The sequence below is a fragment of the Pezoporus wallicus genome, unplaced genomic scaffold, assembly GCF_028554395.1.
Source record: "Pezoporus wallicus isolate ANWC-B61680 ecotype Strahan unplaced genomic scaffold, APGP_CSIRO_Pwel_v1 contig_2721, whole genome shotgun sequence".
NCBI lineage: Eukaryota > Metazoa > Chordata > Aves > Psittaciformes > Psittacidae > Pezoporus > Pezoporus wallicus.
The window spans coordinates 800,789-825,634 of NW_026642515.1; positions in this window are offsets into that span (position 1 = coordinate 800,789).

Sequence of the window (24,846 nt, forward strand, 5' to 3'; positions counted from 1 at the left end):
GATGTTCAACATGCTACTGAGAACTATACCTATCTGTGTCTCCTCCACCACCCAAAAAGAGGACCAAAGAAAGCAATGGAACAAGTCATTTCCATATAGCATTTTACAGCATTCAGAGGCTGAAGTTTGTGTGTTACAAATGTACATGAAATCACATTTCTCACTTCACACACAGATGGATGCTATCCTAACAATTACTCTGGACTCTGTGTTACTACTACACATCACACACATAAGGTGTATGTGCATCCACTGCACAGTAACTATCCAAGTAACTGCACAACAACAATCATTGTAAGCATGAATTTATCCACATATTGATCAGTTTTGTATTTCCTCCAAAACTGTAGTGACACTGCTATGAGGTCTCCACGCAGCCTTCTCTTCTCCAGGCTGAACAGCCCCAACTTCCTCAGTCTGTCTTCATACGGGAGGTGTTCCAGTCCCCTGACCATCCTCGTGGCCCTTCTCTGGACTTGTTCCAACAGTTCCATGTCCTTTTTATGTTGAGGACACCGGAACTGCACACAATACTCCAGGTGGGGTCTCACAAGAGCAGAGTAGAGGGGCAGGATCACCTCCTTCGACCTGCTGGTCACACTCCTTTTGATGCAGCCCAGGATACAGTTGGCTTTCTGGGCTGCAAGTGCACACTGCCGGCCCATGTTCATTTTCTCATCAACCAACACCCCAAGTCCTTCTTTGCAGGGCTGCTTTGAATCTCTTCCCTGCCCAACCTGTAGCTGTGCCTGGGATTGCTCCAACCCAGGTGTAGGACCTTGCACTTGGCATGGTTAAACTTCCTTGGGTGATATGATTTAGCGTAAGGTGTCCCTGCCCACGGCAGAGGGGTTGGAACTAGATGATCTTAAGGTCCTTTCCAACCCTAACGATTCTATGATTCTATGACTTGACATTATACTGTATGCCATACACTTAGAGAGCCCTTAAAGTAAGACATGCCAGTCAAGGCTACTTAAATATAAGAAAAGTTAAATTAAGGTAAATATTCAGATCTGTAACACAGTGATGACAGAAAAACAAAGCAACCAGAAAAAAACACCACCCAAAGAAAAAAAAAAAAAAACAAAAACCACTCAAAAGACCCCAAAGTGCATTTGAACAGCTAATTTAATTTATTGGTATTTCTATAGCAGTAAATGCCTTGAGGACCTCTGAATTGACATGGCATGGAGTGAAGATCCATTTTTCTTTTTGTTTACTCATTTAACAAGACCCTAGAAGGTTGCAGCACTGCAATCACACAATAATTAAGGAAATCATAAGGATCTCTCACTTTATGATTTTTTAATAAGGAAAATATGCTATTAAGTGCACTTTCTCTATCCAATATATAAAACAAAGCTGTTGGGATGCCTGTTGTAAACTGTAGAGCTAAAATGAGAAACTGCAAAGTCTGCATACTTCTGTCAAAGCAAGAAATATTTGTCTTTAGCTACTGTTTATTGTACCTAATTTTGTGTGATGTGGTTTTACAAAGTCTCTCTCAAGATTTTGGCAAGCTACCCCTACACAAAGAAGAACCAGATGATCCTGTTTTATTTTGCTTATACTCAGCTTCCTTAGCAGAACTTGAATATATTTTAATACTAAAGAGAATTGAATGGCAAGATGAAACTCCAGGACTTTAAGTCATGCTGTGACAATTTGGATTTGTACCTTGTGCAACCAATCAGCAGAAAAATAGAGGCAATGAAGATCCATGGACATGTAGAAGGTGAGCTTCCTGTGGAGAAAAGCATATCCTTTTCAAAGAACACTACCTAATGGTTAAACGGGCACCTTCCATAGTAAAACAGGATTGAATAGACTCATGCTTAAGCACAGAAGAGACTGTTGTCGCCAAACTACTGTACTCTTCCTACCATGTTAGAAGAGCTTTGTGGTAAGAAAATAATGATGTGCCAAAACTTTCATGGCCAGGGAGCTGGTACTATACCCATTCAAGGCACTACATACACTACATACACTGTGATATTCTTGCAAAAGGCAGTTGTGAACTTAGTGAAGCATCTTTTATCCCAAGGGTAGGCTGGCCATGCTGACTGGAAAATTACAAGGAACTCAGGTGTCAGTCAGTCTGTTGCTGTTGTAAACAACAGCCCTATGCTGTTCAAATACAACAGAAACCATGTTTGTAACTATCATCTCTTCTTTTCCTCTCCTGCACTTTCTGAATGCAAGTTTCTGGGGGAATCATTGCCAAGAGATTCTTGGTTCTGCTGCCCAGAGGATTTTTAGACCTCTACACACCATGGAAATATACCTAGGGAGATACTAAACCTAAGCATTGACTTAGGCAAGCCAAACATAGGCTGAGAGGATACCCCCAGCCAGAACTCCAGACCATTTCAGGGAGGTGATCAGTCACAATCTCATTAAAGTGACACAGATCCAAATTAATACAAACATTTTAACAGGGAGTGTCTTCCACCCATGGAAAAAGAGTTTATGTAGACAAACCATCAACAGGAAGCTCTGATAGAGAAAACTCCTGACTACTCTTACAAAGTTTATTAAACACATCACTGTGTGCCTTCACTTTAAAAAACTGAGGTCTAGGTTTTTTTACAGGTATTCGGGTTTGTCTTCTGATGCCTGGATATTACAGGCACATTCATGACTGAGATCTCTCCAGTGCCAACCTTTAATTCTGTTTCTACATTAAAGCCATCATTCTTATATAGCAAACTCGATTTCTAATATTGTGTAATACTAAAGTAATATCATCTGTAGTATGCAGCAAGATTTCAAGTTTTGAATAATCTGAGAATCTAGAGATTTTCTAATACAGTTTGTACAAAGGATTGCCCTTCCTGGAAAAGCTGTAGCTTGAATGCAGATAATAAAGTCATCTGGAGAACATCACCTATCATCAGCCATGAAGAGATAGGATGGTGATGGGATGCTGTAGGTAATCAGAAGAAATAAGTTTTCAGTGACGACACTGAAGATGCCAAAATCAAAAGGATTTCAGCAGCTCCCTGCAACTGATCAAGGAAATAACCAGCTCATCATGTATCTTGTAGATTCAAATTCTCACTAAGTGAAAATACAGACTGAAGCATGTCATATGTAGCCTGCTGTGACTTCCTTTCAAGTTTTCTTTCTGTACTCAGCGGCTGGGAATGATTCCTCAGGCTTTTACACCAATCACTGAATCTGAGCAATGCTGAGCCCGCAGAAGGATTTGTTCCAGTTCAAAGTAAGACTGGAATGCTAAATCACCTAATTGATTTCATGCTTATCACATCCCCTTGAACATAGGGAACGTTTCTAGCTGCAGAGATGATGAATTCACTCTAATAAAGCATTATTTTCTGCAATTTTTCAGAAAGTCAGGATGAGCAACAGGAAGATCTGATAAGTTTGCCCCTTTTCTGGGAGATCGCTTGTAAGTGTAGTTACACCTGACTCACATGATTGTGTGTGCATCATTTGATGGCCTTTTATTCTTTCCTGAAAAAATATAAATGAGAACTGCATGGGACAGTAAGTCCCTTAACAAACCAGAGAAATTAAAGAACTTAGCATGCCTTCAAAAAAGAATTCTTCAGCCCCTAAAGTAATTTGAGAAACTGGATGAGATAAATAAGAGATTCACAGCATTTTTGAAGTCCTGACACTTCTGCATTTCATATTGTTACAGCATAAGTCTAACATGGCCTTTGAGAATATAGGAATACTTCCTGTTCTTCATCATTCCGTTTAGCTAACAGTCTAACTTCTTGCTACCCCACTTTTGAGTTCAAGTTCCTTGTTCATGCTAACACTCAGCAAGCTCAATTTCTAGTATAGGAGAGCAGAGAAGAAAATACAAGGCAAGGGCAAAAGGAAAGGGGGGAGGAGAAACAAACTGATCTGTTTGTTGTTGGGATGGTAAGAACTCCGAAGTAAGTATATAATACAGAGGTGAAAGGTAGAAAAACAAAAGAAACTGTAGGACGTACATGAGAGAAGAGAAACAAATGGAAGAAAAGTGGAGGGGAAAAACGCATAAACTGAAAACCAGAAAGAAAATATAGTAAAAATGCTCTAACTGGGAGACTTTTCTGTAGGAGCTGGGCCTGTCAAAGAGGGACAGAAAGACAGGATAAGACTGAGTCATGAAATTGTAAACAGCTTTGATGGAATTGAAGTGCAAATGGTGCTTGCACAGGTCTTATCCTCTAATGTAACATTCTGCCTTGAAGTCAAATGGAGTGTGGTCTAAGCGCCATGGGTGTTCCTCCTCATTATCTGCTCACACAGCCCTTCTGTGCGCCTCACAGTCCCAGGCTAGCCTCCTTGCCTGGATTCTTACTTTGCTACATGGTGCATCACAGTTTTTAAACATGCGCTTCTGGTGTTTCAGGCACATGATGTGTCTCACTATAGCTCCTCCTCACAATGTGGGTTAAACAGCAAGGCGTATACTAGTTGCTCCCATAAGCATTTAGTTGCTCCAGCATTTGCAAGGCTTTTCTTTTTTTTTTCTTTTCATCACAGCTGAGTGTATAATGCAAAGCAATTGCTGTTGAAGTAAAATATATTTCTGTACCTTGAAAATAAATAATTTTGTCACAATCTTGGAGGACAATGCATCCCACATTACATGTGATTACATTCAGGTGATCCTGAATATCTGATTATTATGTTGTACATCTCTATGAATAGCACACTATATATATTACATACAAATTGACTACAGCGTGGACATTCTTCTGTTTTCTAGGACACAAAAGTAGGAGTGTTCCTCAGCTAACACAGCATGTAAAATGTACTGCTGTTCTAATACATGCATGTTTTCAAACCCACCACATTACAGAATAGCACAGATTGCCAATATATAACCACAGATTGACTGATATAGCAGTGCCCCAAGACACAGCATCTGTAAAGAGAAGATTAATGAGATTAAGTCATTCCTTCTGTATTAATACTTCTACAGAAAAGCTTATTTATTCTTTACTATCTGATAGTCTTCCATATTTGTGATACCAAGTTCACTGCTAATGTTTCCATTGCTGCTAGCACTGAATGATCACAATGAGTTCTTAATTTGCTTGTACATGTGTTTTATATCATGTACATGCTGTTTTGGTAGGGTCTGGATTCCTAGCATCTTGCTTAATTGTCAGAGGAGCGTACTTGCTATTTTGAGTGGTTGCTTATTTATATCTTCAAGACTGTTAACCCAGCTGATGCTTACAGCCAAGTTCTACATCATTCCTTGACTATAATGTTACTGAGTTTACCAATTAAAATTTAAGCCTAATTATGTTGTACTTGTCTTCTGCCTGTACCATCAAAAATAATATATCATTAAAAACTAAGTAAAAGTATTTTATTTAAACTGCTGTCTTTACAGAGTTGTAAAGAAAACCAAGAAGGCAATATTTACTGCATACTAGTCATTACCAATGCTTCAGCTCTTTTGTAAAAGGTGTAATGAGTGGCAGAGAGCTAGTTAAACAATTTTGACCTTTTCAAGAATAATAATTGGGTCTTCCAAAGTAATTGTTTCATCTACTACTTCAAAGCTTTGAAAAAAGGAATAGACACTACTCAGCTTGGTATCAGCCCGAAATGTCAGGACCAGGATCCCAGTTCAGCAGCAGATTTAAGAAGCTCACCTTCTTTGTTGCTTCCTGTATAATCCTTCTGGCCTTGGAGCAGCGAAGTTTAGAATTCTGTTAAGCAGAACTTGTACTTGGTAAAGGCACCCAGATGCTGCTGAGTGGGGGCTGCAGATACGGCCTCTGTGGGGAGAGGATTTGCCTGGCCCACATACAAGCAGTTCCAGCCAGCTCCAATGAACCCACCACATGGCACAGCTGAGTCCCTCAGCTGAGATGGTGGTGGCTCCATAATAACGTGTTTAAGAAAGAGACAAAATGCTGCACAGAAGCTGTTGGAGGACTGAGAAAAATCTGAGAAACAGCCCTGCAGATACTAATGTCAGTGAAGTATGGGGAGAGATACGCCAGCAGCTGGAGGGGCGATTCTCCTGCAGAAGGAGGTAGAAGAGTTAGGAGCAAAGGAGAGTCATTAAATCTGGGAAGACTGGGGACCGGGGGGGAGGGGTGGGGAATGTGTCTTAGGTTTTGTCTTTGTTTCTCACCATCCTACTCTATTTTTAATTGGTAATGAATTAAACCCATTTTCCCCAAGTCAAGTCTGTTTTGCTCATGACAGTAACTGATAAGAGATTTCCCTGTCCTTATCTTGATGTACAAGATTTTCATCTTATTTTCTGTCCCTGTCTAGTTGAGGAAAGGGAGTAAGAGAGCAGTCAGGTGGGCATCTGGCATTTAGTCAAGGTTGACCGTGGTGATAACTCAGTTGATGTCAAAGTGAAATCTTAGGATCACGTTATCAAACCATAAGCTTTGAAGGGGTCTCAAGAGCTTTCTATGTCAAATTCCTGCTCAAAGCACAATTGCTTAAAAGGCCAGACAAGGTTGCCTCAGGACATTATTCAGCTTGTTTTTTAAAACTTCAAAGGATGGAGGCTAGACATCTTTATACTCCCACACAAGTAAATGACAGCTATCAAGGCAGAAGATTGTTTGCCTCTGTATAAACATGCACAAAACAGCCACAAGATCAGGCACCATCTTAGTTTGCATGAGTGTTTGAACATAAGAGGGCTCTCTGACTACAGAGTATTCACTTCATAAGATTCTTCAATACAGGTATGTTTGTTGTCTTTTAGACAAGCCTTATGCAATGTTAATAATTTGGCCGTAATCACAAAGAAAACTCATTAACAGTGTGAGCTTTTATTTTACCTTCTACAAGAGTGTAAGCTCTAAGTTCATGGAGGAAATCTGAGCGGCTGAACTGTTATGGGTATTTGAAGTTATTCATACACCTACAAAGTTAGCTACAATCTGCACAGCATTTGTGGGATTATCCTATACATTTCTTAACAGGCAGAGACATACCATGTAAAAGAACACTGGTAAGTTATTCAGTTATAATTAAATTATTAGCCTTGTTGAGAATTTGATTGCTGGTTAGTCAGATCTCCAGCTTATTTGGAACAGCACTTAGAAAAGTTCCTCCATACAAGTTTTTTTTCAGGATATCCCTCCATGGTATCAGCTTGCTTAAAACAGCTTGATTTAATGAAGAATCTTTTGGGGTTTTGTCTTCCTCAAGGGCCGGATGTATTTACAGGACCACTACCATCTAGAGGAGAGTTAGCCAAAAAGCACAGGCCTTGAAGTCAGCCTAGCGCCACAATCCACCCTGTGAAGGCTGGCTTTAAATAAGGCAATAACCGCTTATCAGGCTCAATTCATTGAATTTTGGGATTTAAACTCATGGCCAGAGAAGCCAATGATTCCCTATGTGTGGAACTGGTTCATAACATCTAAAGTCATTTCTAATGCTTGCAGCTGATCTTGCCTGAACTGGTGTTATACCTCCTGATATTTCATTACTCAGTCTTCTGAAGGCCAGCATGTGCTCAATACCTTACTACAGATAGGACAGTAGTTACTCACTTTGCAGAGGGTATGTTATGATGCAGTATCAGCATCAAAACAGTAAATTAGGCCATTTCTGTTCCTATGTTTTTCCTCCCTAATAAGGCAAATTCGGTGAAAGTTTGTTTTGCTAACTATGACACCTTCAGCTAGGTCTGATTTTTCCAGGTCACTCTCCCACACATTGTTTTGTCTGAAATGGGTGCATAAAAATTGCTTTCAAACAAATATGATTTCTAAATTAAGAATGTTGTTTCTCAGGAATCTCCTGGGGCTCTTCATTCAGCCTAGAAAAAGAATCATGAGGGTTGTTTTTTCATATGCCATTTGGAAATGATACTCCCCTTTTTCTACTGTGGTGTTAATCAGCTGGCAGAGAAGATCCTAGGGGCAGCAAGGTGCGTATTGCTCTTGTTGCCTCTCCAGTGACCTGTGTGAGTGGTTAGAAGAATAATTACTGATTTATACGGCAAAGTCCTTGAGCCATGGCCTATAAAAACAGTTGTTTTCTTCACAGGATAAGTTTCTTCTGACATCCAGCATCACTTACTGCTGCCTCCAGCACCAGGATCTGCTGCACACTAATTTGCCTTCAAGTTTCTTTTTCCTTAAGTATCCATTATTTCCCATTATAATACTAAATCAAAGGCTTTTAAACACCTTGAAAGAAATCCAAAGGCAACACCAAAGTCAGAGGTGCAGGAGAAGACTGAATGGTAAATTCTGGTAAACTATATTAGTAATTCTGGAAGCAGATTTCATTAACATAGATTTCTAATAGCATTTATAGCATGTCTAATGAAGCCTTCTGACACTCACTCCACATCTCATTCCCAGTTATTATGTAGTTCTTAATTATGCCACTATAATGAAAATAAAGAGTACGCCACCATACTTATGCCATTAGAAAAGAAAACAAGATGTGTGTGTTTTCCTCCTTTTCCATGAAAGCTGGAAAATGGCTCCAAATAAATGTCCAAGCCACAAGCAGCCCATTTTTCGAGGAGAATGGTGTTGGAAATGGTGTCAAAGACTTTACTAAAGTCCAGGTAAACAACATCCACAGCCTCTCCCACATCCACTAAGCAGTTCCCTTGGCACAGAAGTAGATCTGGTTAGTCCAGCAGGACCTGCCTTTCATAACCCATGCTGACTGGGACTGGTCACCTAGTTGTCCTGTCCTAGCCATGTGGCAGCACTTCAAGATGATCCCCTCCATAACCTTCAACAACACTGAGGTTTCCTGGATCCCCCTTTTGGCCCTTCTGGTAGATGGGCGTCACATTTGCTAACTTCCTGTCAACTGGAACCTCCCCAGTGAACCAGAATTGTTGAAAGTGGCTCACTGAGTATTTTCACCTGCTCTGTCAGTAGCCTTGGTTGGATCCCATCTGGCCCCATAGACTTGTGTATATCTAGGTGGTGTAGCAGGTTGATCACCATTTCCGCTTGGATTATGGTGGCTTCATTCTGCTCTCTCCATCACTGTGTTCCAGCTCGGGGAACTAAGTACTCAGAGAACAGTTGGTCTTACTATCAAAGACTAAGGCAAAGAAAGCATCAGGTCCCTCAGGATTTTCCTCAGCCTTTTGTCACCTTTTCCTCCTATATCCAATAAAGGATGGAGATTCTCCTTAGCTCTCCTTTTGTTGTTCATGCGTTTATAGAAACATTATTTATAGTCTTTTATAGCAGTAGCCAGATTTAGTTTTAGTTGGGCGTTGGCCCTTCTCATTTTCTCCCTGCATCAACTTATGACATCTTCATAGTCTTCCTGAGTTGCCTGTCCCTTCTTCCAAAGGTCATAACCTCCTGAGCCAAGATGGTCTGTCACAGCTAAGTTAATTGCCAAAAGCAACTGACAAGAAGACAATGTCACCTTCCCACAACTAAAGGGACATTGCGAAGATGAAAATCTAATCTAGAGATTTTTCCTTTGCTTGTCATGTTAACACCACACTGTTTCACTGTACTTCAAAGACACCAGCTGCACTTTCCAAGGAAGTTTTTTTGGTTCCACGGCCTAGTTCCCAGTCTCGCATCTGCTAGGCTGACAGGCATTTGCTTTTGTTCGGTAATTTTCCACTTCTCACCAGGCTGCCTTTATCTAGATAGACAGAAGCACTGGGAAGTCATTAAAGACATGAAACTTAACAAATCCAAATGCACCTGGGGTGGAGAAATGCTGGGCACAAGTATAAACTGGGAGCACAGTGGCTGCAGAATAGCCCTGCAGGAAGGGATCTGGGGAGCTGGTTGTCAGCAGCTCAGTGTCAGTCAGCAGTGTGCCCTGGCAGCCAAGAAGGCAAACTGCCTCCCTGGGGTACATCACGAACAGCATGGCCAGCAGTCACAAGAGGGGATTATACCGCTGTGTTCAGTGCTGGTACATCCTCACCTTGGGTGCTGTGTGCAGTGCTGGGCCCCACAGCTGAAGAAGGATGTGGAGTCCTTGAATGTCTCCAGAGGAGGGCACAAAGCTGGTGGACAGTATGGAAGGCAGGTCCTGTGAGGAGCAGCTGAGGACTCTGGGTTTGTCTGATTTGGAGACAAGGAGGCTGAGGGGTGACCTCATTGTTCTCTGCAGCTTCCTGAGAAGGGGAAGTGGAGAGGGAGGGGCTGAGCTCTGAACCCTGGAACCCAGTGCAGGACATGAGAGAACTATTCTATTCTATTCTATTCTATTCTATTCTATTCTATTCTATTCTGTTCTGTTCTGTTCTTTCAAGAGCCTCAGAATTCCCAATCTATTTCAAGATTTTGTAAATAACTTCATAGAATTACATAGTAAATGGCTAGTAAAGAAGGATATAGAAGATGAAGAGGATAATTAAGTATTAAAGGACAAAAGCTCAGAGAATCATTAGGGAAAGATTGATGATCTGTGTCACAGTAGCTGTGTAATGCTGTCATCATTTGTCACCCTCTGCACTTCCTCTGCAGCAGAAAATTCTGCTTGCATCATTACAGCATTCAGCAAGCCAACAGATACAGAAAAGAAACGTCATGTTCAGAGCAGACGGAGGCCAGAAACAGTCAGAAAGCACGGCAACCCAGGATCCAGTGTTGAACATTTTGGTACCTGAGCCAAGATCTGAGCAAGACTGAGCAGCTTAGTCAGTAACAGTAAATGGGACACCCGGGGCAAGAAACAAGAGCAGGAAAAAGAGCTTAGACCTGAAGTAAGCATCATGTTAGCAAGATAGGTCAGAGCAGAGCTCCTAGAGAGGCCAGAAATCTCATCTCAGCTTGCTAGTTAAAAAGATGTATGTGGCATGGAGTCCATGCCCCACAGGTATGGTAGCCTTTGCCAAAGTCAGACAATTTCTTTTACAGGTAGGCAATTGCTTTTACCCAGGAGAGAATGGAATAGCTGAAGAGGGGCTAGGGCTGCAGTGACTTTCTGCAGATTGAGTTTCACTTGCTTATGGGAGAGAAGGATTAAGGCAGCAAAGACTAGCAGTCCCAGAGTTGCCATGCTCTTCTTTGTCCTCATTCCCAGTCTTGGTAGACAGTGTAAAAGATTAAGGAGTGAACAATATGCCTTTTGCAGCTGTGCAATCAAATGTAGAAGTTTGCCCATTGTAAATAAAACCATGTTGATGATTTGTTCTAACTTCTTTGTGACATTTTGCAGATTAGTAAGAAAAATGTATATTGTATGTGCATTGTAAAATACAGGGAGAAGAGAAAATTTGCGGTTTCTGCAAATGACTGTGTCAAATTTAGTAATCATTAACATTCTTGCAGAGGCTCCTGAATCCTTGTAAGAACTGAATAAAGAACAGTCAAGCCAAGCTTTATTCCTAGTTGTTCCAGTGTCCTGGGTTCAGCAGTAGCAGTCATGTTTCTCCTTCGTGGTAGCTGGTGCAGTGCTGTGTTTTGACTTCCAGCCTGGGAACAGTGTTGGTGATGCCGATGTTTTCAGTTGTTGCTAAGTGATGTTTACCCTGACCAAGGACTTTGTGAGGCTCATGCTCTGCCAGGGAGGAGGGGAAGGGGGGAGGAAGCAGACGGGGCACCTGACCCAGGCTAGCCAAGGAGGTATTCCATACCACAGCACGTCATGCCCGGGGTGGGGGGTAACTGGGAGTTAGCTGGAAGGACACGGGCTTCCAGGTCGGACTTGTTTCTTGGCCAGTGGTATTGTATTCTCTTCCCTTGTTATTGTCTCTTATTATTGTTGTTGTTGGTGGTTGCAGTGGTGATGTGTGTTGTACATTGGTTGCTGGACTGTTCTTGTCTCAACCTGTGGGAGTTGCACTCTTTCGATCCTCCTCCCCATCCCTCCGGGAGTTGGGGGGGGGGGGGGAACCTCAGTTGCTCTCAGCCCAGCACCACTCACTGGGAGAGAGTGAATAAGCTGTCTGGCTAGGGTTTAAACCACGACAGTTCTTTTTTTGGTGCCCAACGTAGGGCTCAAGGGGTTGAGATAACGACAGATCTGACCGGATTAATAGTCACTCATCACAATGCTGATTTACTGGCTCTCAAGGTTGTTCCTCTTGATCTCACAGTTTCAGTATATCGTACCTTACTTCGAGCCGGTATTTGCTGTATTAGTGTTTTTCAAGTGTGGGGCTTGGGCTAAGGTTTTTGTCTCATTGTACTTTATGGTAATGACTTGTAATACAATAGAATCATTGATCATGAAACTGATCTGGCTTATGTTCCCAGTGTGGTCACCACCTTTATACTTTGGAAGGTATGTAATAGAAGTGCTTATCAATTACACATCTTTTTTCACCTTCTCAGGTGCTGTGAAGGAGACATCCTTTTACCCTCCCAGTCCTCCCCCCAGACCATTTACATTTGAGAGTTTTGAAGTTTTTGAATGGCCTTTTAATGCTGTTGAGAATTGTTTGCTGATCGTGATGGGAATCACCATGCTGGCATGCATACAGAGTGTGTTTTGCCCACGACTGATTTCAAGAGTTAAGCAGAGTCAGGTTTGGGTCTTGTCTGAGGTCAAACGACGATGTAGGAGGACCAAGAGATTTTCCCTGAGGCTGGATAGCCATGAGTGGCAGGGTGTGTGGGATAGTATGGGCAAGTATCTAGGTCAGTGGGCCCCTCCAGTACTTTGGAATTTCACTACCGAACAACTGCAAAATCCAGAAGAATTAATAAAACACTTAAATGAGGTGTGTTGTCATTCTGGCCATACCAGAGATGGACAAATCATGGCAACGTGCTGGGGCTTGGCCTGTGCTTACAGGGCCTTGTTCAACACTATCCAGCACCTTCAAAGGGAAAAGAATGTCGGTGGATCTGAGGGCAAAGCAGCAGTCAGCACAGCTACTCCAGCTCCAGGCACAGCAGCTTCACCACCCCCAGCAACAAGTACAGTCACTACTCAAACCACAGTGATAATCACTGCAGCCAAACCAGAGGACCAATTCGTACCAATATCGGTTGCCCCTGTACGCAAGAGAAAAAGCAAAAAAGAGGCAAGAAGGGTGAAGTGAGATGAAGAAACAATGTATTCATCACCCGGTCTAGCATCTGATCAGGAGTCATCATCACATGACGAAGAAGAAGAAGAAGAGGTAACTTCTCGACCTCGGACCTCAACTGAGCTACAGAATATGTGAAAAGATTTTACCCGTCAACCAGGGAAGCATATCATCACCTGGTTACTCCGATGCTGGGACAATGGGGCCGATGGTCACGAACTAGAAGGTACAGAAGCCAAGCAGCTGGGATCACTTGCTAGAGAAGGGGGAATTGACAAAGCAATTGCAAGAGAGAAAAAGTCCCTCAGTCTTTGGAGACGGCTCTTGGCAGCTGTGAAAGAAAGGTTTCCATGCAAGGACGATGTTAGGAGTCGTTCGGCCAAGTGGACTACTATAGACAAAGGCATGCAGTCTCTGAGGGAATCAGCCATCGTAGAGATGATCTGTCACATGAATCCGAATAACGGGGATACACCCATAGATCCAGATGAAGTTGAATGTACATGACCCATGTGGCGGAAACTTACACGGAATGCACCGTCATCATATGCCCATTCATTGGCAACAGTAACCTGGAATAACATAGTACCACTAACAGTGGATGAAATGGTTCATAAACTCCAAGAGTTCAAAGACAATCTCACCCCTTCCGTCATCTCAGCTGTGGAAAAACTGTCCCAGGACCTCAAACAATTGAGGGACGATCTATCTGATTTATCCAGCTCCTCACGTGTACCAACACACATCTCAGCTATTAACAAAAGGCGTCCTATTGTTCGAGAGAGGAGATACAGGAGGTATACGCCACGGGGTACCCTATGGTTTTACCTGCAGGATCACGGAGAAGACATGACAAAGTGGGATGGAAAACCTACTTCAGCTTTGGAGGAACGGGTGAGTGAACTGAAGAGGGGAGCAAGGGCCAAGACTGATCGTCCCATGAGAGCTACGGCTTCAGTCTCTGGTGAGCAGTTTCCCAGATGGAGTGGAAGAGCTGATTTTACTCCAGCTCCTGTGATAACGAAGAATAATCCCTTTTACCACGACTTAAGTGTCCAACGCTGTGATGACGATTACAGGGGCCCTGCCTCCAGCCAGGTGGAGGTAGGGGACAATCGGATTTACTGGACTGTGTGGATCAGATGGCCTGGCACATCAGTCCCACAGAAGTATAAGGCTCTAGTAGATACCGGTGCACAGTGTACCCTGATGCCATCAAGCTGTCAAGGGGTGGAACCCATCTATATTTCTGGAGTAACAGGAGGATCCCAAGAGTTGGCTGTGCTGGGGGCTGAAATCAGCTTGACTGGGAGGGAATGGCAAAAGCACCCTATTGTGACTGGTCCAGAGGCTCCATGCATCCTCGGCATAGACTACCTCAAGAGAGGGTACTTCAAAGACCCAAAAGGGTACTGGTGGGCTTTTGGTATTGCTGCTTTGGAGACTGAGGAAATTGAGCAGCTGTCCACCTTGCCTGGTCTCTCAGAGGATCCCTCTGCTGTGGGGTTGCTGAAAGTGGAAGAACAACAAGTGCCAATTGCGACCACAACAGTGCACCGGCGGCAATATCGCACCAACCGAGACTCCCTGATTCCCATCCATCAGCTGATCCGTAGAGTGGAGAGTCAGGGGGTGATCAGCAGGACCCGCTCGCCCTTTAATAGCCCCATATGGCCAGTGTGAAAGTCTAACGGAGAATGGAGACTAACAGTAGACTATCATGGCCTGAATGAAGTCACACCACCATTGAGTGCTGCTGTACCGGACATGCTAGAACTTCAGTATGAACTAGAGTCAAAGGCAGTCAAGGGATATGCCACGATTGATATTGCCAATGCATTTTTCTCAATTCCTTTGGCAGCAGAGTGCAGGCCACAGTTTGCTTTTACTTGGAGGGGTGTCCAGTTCACTTGGAACCGACTGCCCCAGGGGTGGAAACACAGCCCCACCATTTGCCATGGACTGATCCAGACTGCACTGGAACAGGGGCAAGCTCCAGAACACCTGCAATACATTGATGACATTATTGTGTGGGGCGATACAGCGGAAGAAGTCTTTGAGAAAGGGAGGAAAATAATCCAAATCCTGCTGAAAGCCGGTTTAGCCATAAAACAGAGTAAGGTCAAGGGACCTGCACAGGAGATTCAATTTTTGGGAATAAAATGGCAAGATGGAGGTAGACAGATCCCCACAGATGTGATCAACAAGATAACAGCAATGTCTCCATCAACTAACAAGAAAGAAACGCAAGCTTTCTTGGGTGCAGTGGGGTTCTGGAGAATGCACATCCCAAATTACAGTTTTATTGTAGGCCCTCTCTATCATGTGACCCGGAAGAAGAATGATTTTAAATGGGGCCCTGAGCAACAACAAGCCTTTGAGCAAATTGAACGTGAGACAGTTCATGCAGTAGCCCTTGGACCTCCCCGGACCGGGCCAGGTGTAAAAAATGTACTGTACACTGCAGCTGGGGAGAATGGTTCTACCTGGAGCCTCTGGCAGAAAGCTCCAGGGGAGACTCAAGGTCGACCCCTGGGCTTTTGGAGTCAAGGATACCAAGGATCTGAGGCCAGCTATACCCCAACTGAGAAAGAGATACTGGCAGCCTATGAAGGGGTTTGAACTGCTTCAGAAGTGATTGGCACTGAAGCACAGCTCCTCCTGGCACCCCGGCTGCCTGTGCTGGGCTGGATGTTCAAAGGCAGGGTCTCCTCTACACATCATGCAACTGATGCTACACGGAGTAAATGGCCTGCACTAATTACACAACAAACTCGAATAGGAAATCTCAGTCGTCCAGGCATTCTAGAAGTCATCATGGACTGGCCAGAGGGCAAAGATTTCGGAATGTCACCAGAGGAGGAGGTGATGCGCGCTGAGGAGGCCCCACCATATAATAAACTGTCAGAAAGTGAAAAGCAGTATGCCTTGTTTACTGATGGCTCTTGCCGTATTGTGGGAAAGCATCGGAGATGGAAGGCAGCTGTATGGAGCCCTGGACGACAAGTTGCAGAAACTGCTGAAGGAGAGGGTGAATCGAGTCAGTTTGCCAAGGTGAAAGCCATCCAGCTGGCCCTGGACATTGCTGAATGAGAAAATTGGCCAGTACTTTACCTCTATGCTGACTCATGGATGGTGGCAAATGCCCTGTGGGGGTGGTTGAAGCAATGGAAGCAGAGCAACTGGCAACGCAGAGGTAAACCCATCTGGGCTGCTGCACTGTGGAAAGATATTGCTGCCAGGGTGCAGAACCTGGTGGTGAAGGTACGTCATGTTGATGCCCATGTACCCAAGAGTCGGGCCACTGAGGAGCACCAGAACAACCAACAAGTGGATAAAGCGGCTAAGATTGAAGTGGCTCAGATGGACTTAGATTGGCAACATAAAGGTGAATTATTTTTGGCCTGGTGGGCCCATGACACTTCAGGCCATCAGGGCAGAGATACAACATATAGATGGGCCCGTGATCGAGGGGTGGACTTAACAATGGACACTATTGCGCAGGTTATTCATGAGTGTGAAACGTGCTGCAATTAAACAAGCCAAGCGGTTAAAGCCTCTTTGGTATGGAGGATGATGGTTGAAGTATAAATATGGGGAGGCCTGGCAGATTGACTATATCACACTGCCGACATCCTGCCAAGGCAAGCGCCATGTGCTTACCATGGTGGAAGCAACCACCGGGTGGCTGGAAGCATACGCTGTGCCCCATGCCACTGCCCGGAACACTATCCTGGGCCTTGAGAAACAGATTTTGTGGTGGCACGGCACCCCAGAGAGAACTGAGTCAGACAATGGGACTCATTTCCGGAATAACCTTATAGATATTTGGGCCAAAGAGCATGGCATTGAGTGGGTATATCACATCCCCTACCATGCACCAGCCTCTGGGAAAATCGAATGGTACAATGGGCTGTTAAAAACTACACTGAGAGCGATGGGTGGGGGAACTTTCAAGCATTGGGATACACACTTACCAAAGGCCACCTGGTTGGTCAACACCAGAGGTTCTGCCAACAGCGCTGGCCCAGCCCAGTCAGAACTTTTACATACTGTAGAGGGGAACAAAGTTCCCGTGGTGCATTTGAAGAATTTGCTGGGGAAGACAGTCTGGGTTATTCCTGCTTCAGGTAAAGGCAAACCCACTCGTGGGATTGCTTTTGCTCAGGGACCTGGATATACTTGGTGGGTAATGCGGGAAGATGGGGAAGTCCGATGTGTACCTCAAGGGGATTTGATTTTAGGGGAAAACAGCCAGTGAACTCAATTGTATGCTGTTGCCTGCTGTGTAATACTTTTATAGCCCATCAACTAGATTTCTCCAGGTCACCAGCGACTAGCCCTGACTTCCCTCCAGCCATCATCCCAACAGAGAATGAACTTTGATAGAACCGGCTGAGTTGCGCACTAAAGGAATGACCAGCATCAGCAGGCAACGATCCAATATTGCACACAGCCTTTCCTGCCCTGAAAGATTGTTATAAGAGATGGAACCTGACATCGTGGACCGAATGGACTCAGCAACATTATAGGGATTGGTCCATGCACTAAGAAAATGATCTTTTTCTCTTGGTCTGTGTGTATATGGATGTATGTATGTGGGAGAGCGATGGTGTACTGAATATGTGGCATCTGAGCATGACGTGAATGGTATGGAATAAGGGGTGGATAATGTCCTGGGTTCAGCAGTAGCAGTCATGTTTCTCCTTCATGGTAGCTGGTGCAGTGCTGTGTTTTGACTTTCGGCCTGGGAACAGTGCTGGTGATACCAATGTTTTTGGCTGTTGCTAAGTGATGTTTACCCTGACCAAGGACTTTGTGAGGCTCATGCTCTGCCAGGGAGGAGGGGAAGCCGGGAGGAAGCAGAGACAGCACACCTGACCCAGACAAGCCAAAGAGGTATTCCATACCACAGCACATCATGCCCGGGGTGGGGGGTAACTGGGAGTTCCCTGGAAGGACACGGGCTTCTGGGTGGGACTCGTTTCTTGGCCAGTGGTATCGTATTCTCTTCCCTTGTTGTTTTCCCTTACCATTGTTGTAGTTGGTAGTAGCGGTGGTGATTTGTGTTGTACATTGGTTGCTGGACTGTTCTTGTCTCAACCCGTAGGAGTTGCACTCCTTCGATTCTCCTCCCCATCCCTCCGGGAGCGGGGAAGGGGAGAGCTGTCTGGCTAGGGTGTAAACCACGACATCCAGGGCCGTTTAATCTTCTTCCACTAATAACAACCCATCACATTGTATGCGTTTCAGCTCATCACAGGTATTCCTGCCTCGTGGTTAGAGGATCATAGGCATGAGAAATTGCTTACTTTTAACGCTGTTGGAGCAGCATAAATCTTCGCACCACTAGATGGCATTCAAAGCATGAGCCGTAAATTTCGCCAGTCTTCCCTTGACCTCATTTGTAATAAATTAAGGGGGGCCATAATGTGCCCAGAAGACTATGAGGTTTTATTCAATGAATTAATAAACAATGGCATTGATGCCTCAAGGGAATCTTGAGACAGTGAAACACCAAAGTTACCTGGCTAAAGGACATTTCTCTCTCCACGGTACTGTAGAAAGCAGGAACTTTGAAGAAGAGGACAGTATGATCATGATATATATATCATGATATAAAATATCCCAGAAATGTTCAGATGAGATAAAATAAGTCATAAAAAGGGCAAGAAAATTAGAAGTCTATGGGGATGGAAGCAAGCCACTATCTACATACATGTGCAAAGCATGTATATGCATTTTATCCCTACATTTATGCCTCTTGACATGGCCAAGAACTGACATCCTAGTCTCCAAACCAAACCAAATCCGGCCAGACAAACCTGAGCTCAGACTTCTTCATCTATCTGAAACTACTCTATCAATTCATACACAAAGGCAAGCTTATTTAAAGATACAGGTAACAAAGTTTTAAAGTACAAAGAATAATTTCTTAAGTACAGTGTAATGTAGAGGAATGCCTAAAAAGTTTTGGATTTTTATCTCTTGCCACACCTTCCTTCTGTTTCCTTCTGCAGGCTCACACAAATGCAAATACAGCAACCTACTATTAGTTTAAAATTCTAAGAGAATATAATATGCACAGGTAGGCAGAGGTAGATGTTCAGAGGTAGTTTTATGCTACTTTTGTGCATTTCTTAGAAAGACCTAGCAGCATCCTGGCAAAAATGGGAGCTGGGAAGGGAAAACACTTCTCCTCATTCCCATTTCCCAAGAGTATTCTCAATTCTGCCTGTGTCAAGAGAACATGGAAAAGGAACAGGGTCTTTATGCCAACTCCCGTAGTGCCTAGAGAAGATCAGTTAGCAGATTTGGTATATGATCAGTTATAAAAAGTCCACAGCACTTACACTGTAATAGTGTTGATGCAATGGAACCATAGACCAATAAGATATTGGAACTACATTTAACCAAATTAGTATCAAGTCTTGTTATCCAAGCTTCACTCATAAGCTCTTCATGAAGAGCCTATTGTGGCTCTTCATTAGATTATATTCTTTGTCAATTTAAAAATATGGGGATTGCCTTTTAAAGGAAAAAATATTGATACAATAAGAGACTAGGAGTCTGAAATATGTTTTTCTATTTTTCAGGGAGCAAATAACAAAATGCTTGTACAACAAACCCTTGAGAAGGGAGACCTTCTCTTTGATTTGTGAAAATTGTCATGTTTGTGATACTCCAAAACAAATCATGATAACAAAAATTGTCAGTCACAGAGAATAATCAAAGACATTTGGAGAGTCAGTAGATTAAAAATGGTAGGCTGACAATGTCATATGGAAAGGGATGTCATATACTTAAGCACCATGTCCAGAGGAGCAATCAGAGGACATGGCTAAACTAATGCCAATATCCCAGCAGCCTAAACAAGGCAGGGCACAAACAGGGCAAAAGTACATTGCTTTGAAGGAGAATGAAGACATGGCAGTGGTCATTAAGGCCAGTTTTTAGTTTATTCAAAGTAGCCTTGACTGATGATGGAGTAAAAAGCAGACTGTTAGGAGCTGACAAGAAAAGGATGACTTCTAGGTTGGTAGGAACATACCACCCTTTGGAGTTTACAGAAAAATCAAACAGAGACCAGAGTAAGTAAGGAACTGGTCAGTAATAAGCCAGAATCTCTTTTTGTTTTTCAGAGGTTTAAAGCCCTCTGCCACATAAAGGACTTCAAAGTTAGCCAGCAAATGTTTACAGTGACAGTGAGTTCTCTGTGTTTCCCATACAAGTCTGACCTTGCTGTGGTACATGCCACCTCTGTCACAAAAATCAACAGCAACAATTTATATTTTATGACTGTCGTGGTTTAAACCCAGTCAGGTAACTCGTTCACTCACTCCCCCCCTTCTTGCCCTCCCCCTACTCCCAGGGGGACGGAGGGGAGAACCAAAAAGAATGTAACTCCCACAGGTTGAGATAACAATTTAGTAACTAAGGTATAACACAGGTCACTACTGCTACCACCAATAATAATAATGATAAAGGAAATAACAAGGGAAGAGAATACAACACCTCACCACCAGCCAACCGATAACTCGCCCCCCCAGCCCAACCAAGCACTGACCGATACCTCATCCAACCCTGCAGTCCCAGCCCTTCCAGGTAACTCTCAGTTACATCCTGGGCATGACGTGCTGTGGTATGGAATACCTCGTTGGCTAGTTTGGGTCAGGTGTCCTGTCTCTGCTTCCTCCCGGCCTCGCCTCCTCCCTGGCAGAGCATGAGGCTCACAAAGTCCTTGGCCAGACCAAAACATCAGTGTCAAAAAGTCAAAACACAACCCTGCACCAGCTACCAAGAAGGAGAAAAATGGCTGCTACTGCTGAACCCAGGACATGACAAAGACTTCAAAAAGTTTGTTAAATTATAGCACATAATAGTGAAAGTATGTAAATCGTTCTGGTGTTTCATGTGCAGCTAATTCTCTGAGCAAAGCATAACAGGAAATTCATATGCTAATAATTTTTCAAATGCTAGAGGAATTTTTTTGGTTACCTGGGTTCCCTTCTGAACTACCTTGACTATTCCTCAGCATAGAAACCTTCAGACACTATTTGAAATGGTGTGTTGAAAAAGATGAAACATTCAATACAGTAAAGTGTAACACAGTGGTGTTTGTAATACACTATTTATATTACCTATCCTCATTAGCTACAGGGGCATATGAAATTATATTGGATTTTGCATTTACTTCAATAAAACGAACACAAGCAGCTGGTTCTGATGTGTTTTCTCTTAAAATGGATTAACAGGAGTAGAAATTATGTAGCAAACCACCATGTCTGTAAAGGAAAAGCCATTTGGTGCTCTTATGTAAGAAGTACAACAGAATATGCAGAAACTTAATTATTTCTCCTTTTTTAATCTAAGGTGAAAATACTTACTGTTTCCTTACAAGCAGGTTCCAAGTGCAAAAGTGTACTGGCTTTGTGGAATAGATCTGGTAGAATCTGCCAAACTTATTTCCACCCATTCATGTGGAATTTTATTACAGATTGAAAAATGAGCTGAGTAAAAGAAGTTTATAGCCACTTAATCCAGATTTTTTTATTATTGTTATTTTTAGGTCATCTGCACCCCAAGGTCTTCTGCATTTTTAGGTCATCTACCCCCCAAGGCTGAGGGAACAAAAATAGCTTTCATGCCCTTTGCATGATTTAAAATAATACCTTGAAACCCCACAATCCTCACTAGATCTTGCTTTGTTTACAACCAGGTGTATAAGGCATAATCCACAAAGCAGGTTCTGAGGTTCATTATGCACTGCATCCAAGTTTGAGAGATGTTACTGTTCAAGCTGTATGGTATAAAGAAACGCAGAGTTTTTCTTCTGGCTAAGTGAATGAATTAACTGATTCAGAAGAGGCTGCTGAATGTGTCTATTTATGAGGCTGATTTTTACTTCATAACCCAATAGCTGTGTTTTGCTTTCTCTACTCCCTTGTCCCCTTCCAAGCTTAAGCTTTTTTCTTTCAGCCTTATCTCTGTGTTCTGTGAGTTTCCCTTTCTCTACTATTTCTCCTTTCTCTCTGAAGTACTCTCTCTCTCCACATTCCCACATATGCTGGCTCTTCTGACTTCCACCAGAGGTCAAACAAGCCTAATGTGCAAATCCCCTGATTAATTGGTGCGGGAGGGAGGGAAGGCTGCACAAGCAGCTGCACAGATAACCCCTGAGCCATAGCAGCCATTGCAAGCAGTTGTACTGGTGCTTCTGCAGCTTTCTTGCAGGGAAGGCAGAGTTTGTTTTCCTCATCCTCACTATGTTTCAAACACGCCCTTGTGATTTGGTTTTGGCTATTTGTTAGTACCAGAAAAATTAGGAGGAGGTGGACATCAAAGCTGAAACTCAGAGTTTCTCCATCTGCCCCTGGTATGGGCAAAATGGAAGATCTGGGGCAAGAGACTGGTGAGATCTTTGATGTGTCTGCCATGGGAAGCAGGACGGAGCTGCCAGGCAGCACAGCAGGCAGCACAGCAGGCAGCTGGGCTTGCTGCCCCCCTGCTGCCAAGGAAATAGCCTGGTGCATCCATGCATGCGTGCATGGCTGGAGCAGCCAGCTTTGAGCAGGGGTAGCGATTGCTACATGCTGCAGCTTCCTCAGTCACAGCAACATGTAGACTGTTTGTCTTTCCCTGTCTGCAGCATAGGCCAAATAGCTAAGGTAATTTAATTTCTCGCATCAATCTGTTGTCCTTGATGTCATTGTCTAGGACTTCAGGCTGCAAATTTCTGAATGTCAGAAGATACCAGAATTAACGTTAGCTTCTATGTGTACTCTAGGACAGCCTTTAGATACACCTGCCTTGCCTCTGCAGAGCATGAGTCTGTATCAATATATAGAAATGAATAAATTGCTTTTTTTTTTTTACTTACTGTCAAAAGTTATAGACCTTAGGGTGGTTTCATGTAAATTGTAAAGCCTTTCATTCAAGGGAATTCTTATCAGCTTTTCTATGAGGCTTCTTGCAACAGTATCCAGCCACTTCACAAGTAAACTCATATAGCATTTGTGAGATAAGTGGTATCCTGTTGGTAATCCACAGAGCCCATCAGCACTTCTGGGACCTCTTAGTTCATTGCACAAAACTGTGCCACTGGAGCTAACAGAGTAACTGATTCAGCGCTGTAATGCTTTGCTTTCTGCAGAAGGTGACAAAGTATATGATCAGGGAATGAATAAGATGTTTTGCTTTTAAGTTTCACATGCATTTTTTTGCCTTCACTTATTTTTGGTAAAGGAAGAGTGAAAATCAGGGCACACACAGTTCAACCTGGCAGAGAAATACCCACACAAGCACTGTGTAAACTTGTTCCAGGTCTAGCTGCATCAGTGCAGGGCTGAGCAGCCCAGGAGCATCACCCACAGAGGTAGCTGCTGTTCTGGGATCCAAGCTAGTATTCTGCCAAGAGGTGCATGACAACCTATTGGCATCAGTTAAAGCTCATATGTATGCAAAATGGGACTGTACAGTATCAGGCAGGGATGTAGACTGGGACACGCAGATTTGTTGGCTGTCTCTCAGGCTTAACATACTCTTGTCTATTTCTTGCACTGTGTTTGTCCCAGCTTCATTCCTAAACCAGCGTTTTCTCTTTGTCCTGCTCCTGTTCTCTTCTCCGATTTAGTACCCATCTTCCCTATTCAGGCTGTTGGTCCCCATCCCAGCCAGGATGTAAGAAATTATGAACACCAGGGGTCGTTCATGCCTCTGCTTCACCCAGGTGGCTGCAGGCCAACATGCTGCTCTCTGCTTCAAACCAAAGCTTTTAACTGCAGGCCACATTTTTTTAATGTTTTTTCCTGTTCATGTATCCATCCTACTTCCCAGCAAGAGAGGCTTACTTAGAGCAGGTGTCTCCCTTATCTAAGTGTGTCACAGAGACCTTAAGAAAATTACTTTCCTGTGGATCCTCATAAATACACATGTGCAGTCAAAAAAAAAAAAAAAGAGAGAGAGAAACAAAATCAATAGAGTTAGAGAATCAAAGAAAGCACAATTGGTAAAGACCTTGAGAGATCATCTCATCCTTTGTAATTCCTGTGACAAATGCCTGTCCAAGACTGTTCTTACGTGTTTTGACTGTCCGTCTCCCAGTGCCTCTTTTCACATTATAACATCTTCCCCAACATCTAGTTAAAATCTCTCTTGCTCAGATTTAAACTCATTACTTTTTATCTTCCACAATTTGCACAGGTAGCAAAGTGGTTTGAGCTTATGGCAGCCTTTTACTCAGCTGCAGATTATTATTGTTTGCCCCATCAGTCTTCCTTAGGCCAAAGAACATCCTCTAGTCTTTCCTTAATTGGTTATATTTGGTCATTTTCACTATCTTCTCCAGACTGTCTCCAATTACTTAACATCTTTCCTGAAGGCAGTACCCAAGCCTGGGACAGACTCCAGCTGAGCTTTACCAAAGCTGCATTGAACAGACAGATTAAAGCGTTTTTATACCTCATATATCCTGTTGTTGCCATGGGCAACAGTGAACAGGACTAACAAGTGGCTGAACCCCCTCCCATTAGTGAGAACAGTATTTGCTGTCTAAGCAGAATCTATAGAGATAAGGAAGGTTGTGGAAAATGGCCATGGGTGGATATGGAAAACACCAGCTGAGTCCAGATAAAGGAGCAGCTGAGGGGAGTGATGGCAATACAACATGTAAATGAACATGTAAGTACAACATGTAACTGAAAAACAGCAATGTGACTGAGCAAAGAAACTGTGAAGACTTTATCGGCTCACTAGCTGAAAGGAGATAGTTTCATCTGCATCCACATCTCTGTCATGTGCCCTCTCCAGGATCACAGGGCTCTAGGCTGTGTGGCCAACAACTTTGTGCTGCACACCTATATCTATATCCGTAATGTCTGTGTGTGCAGGGGCAG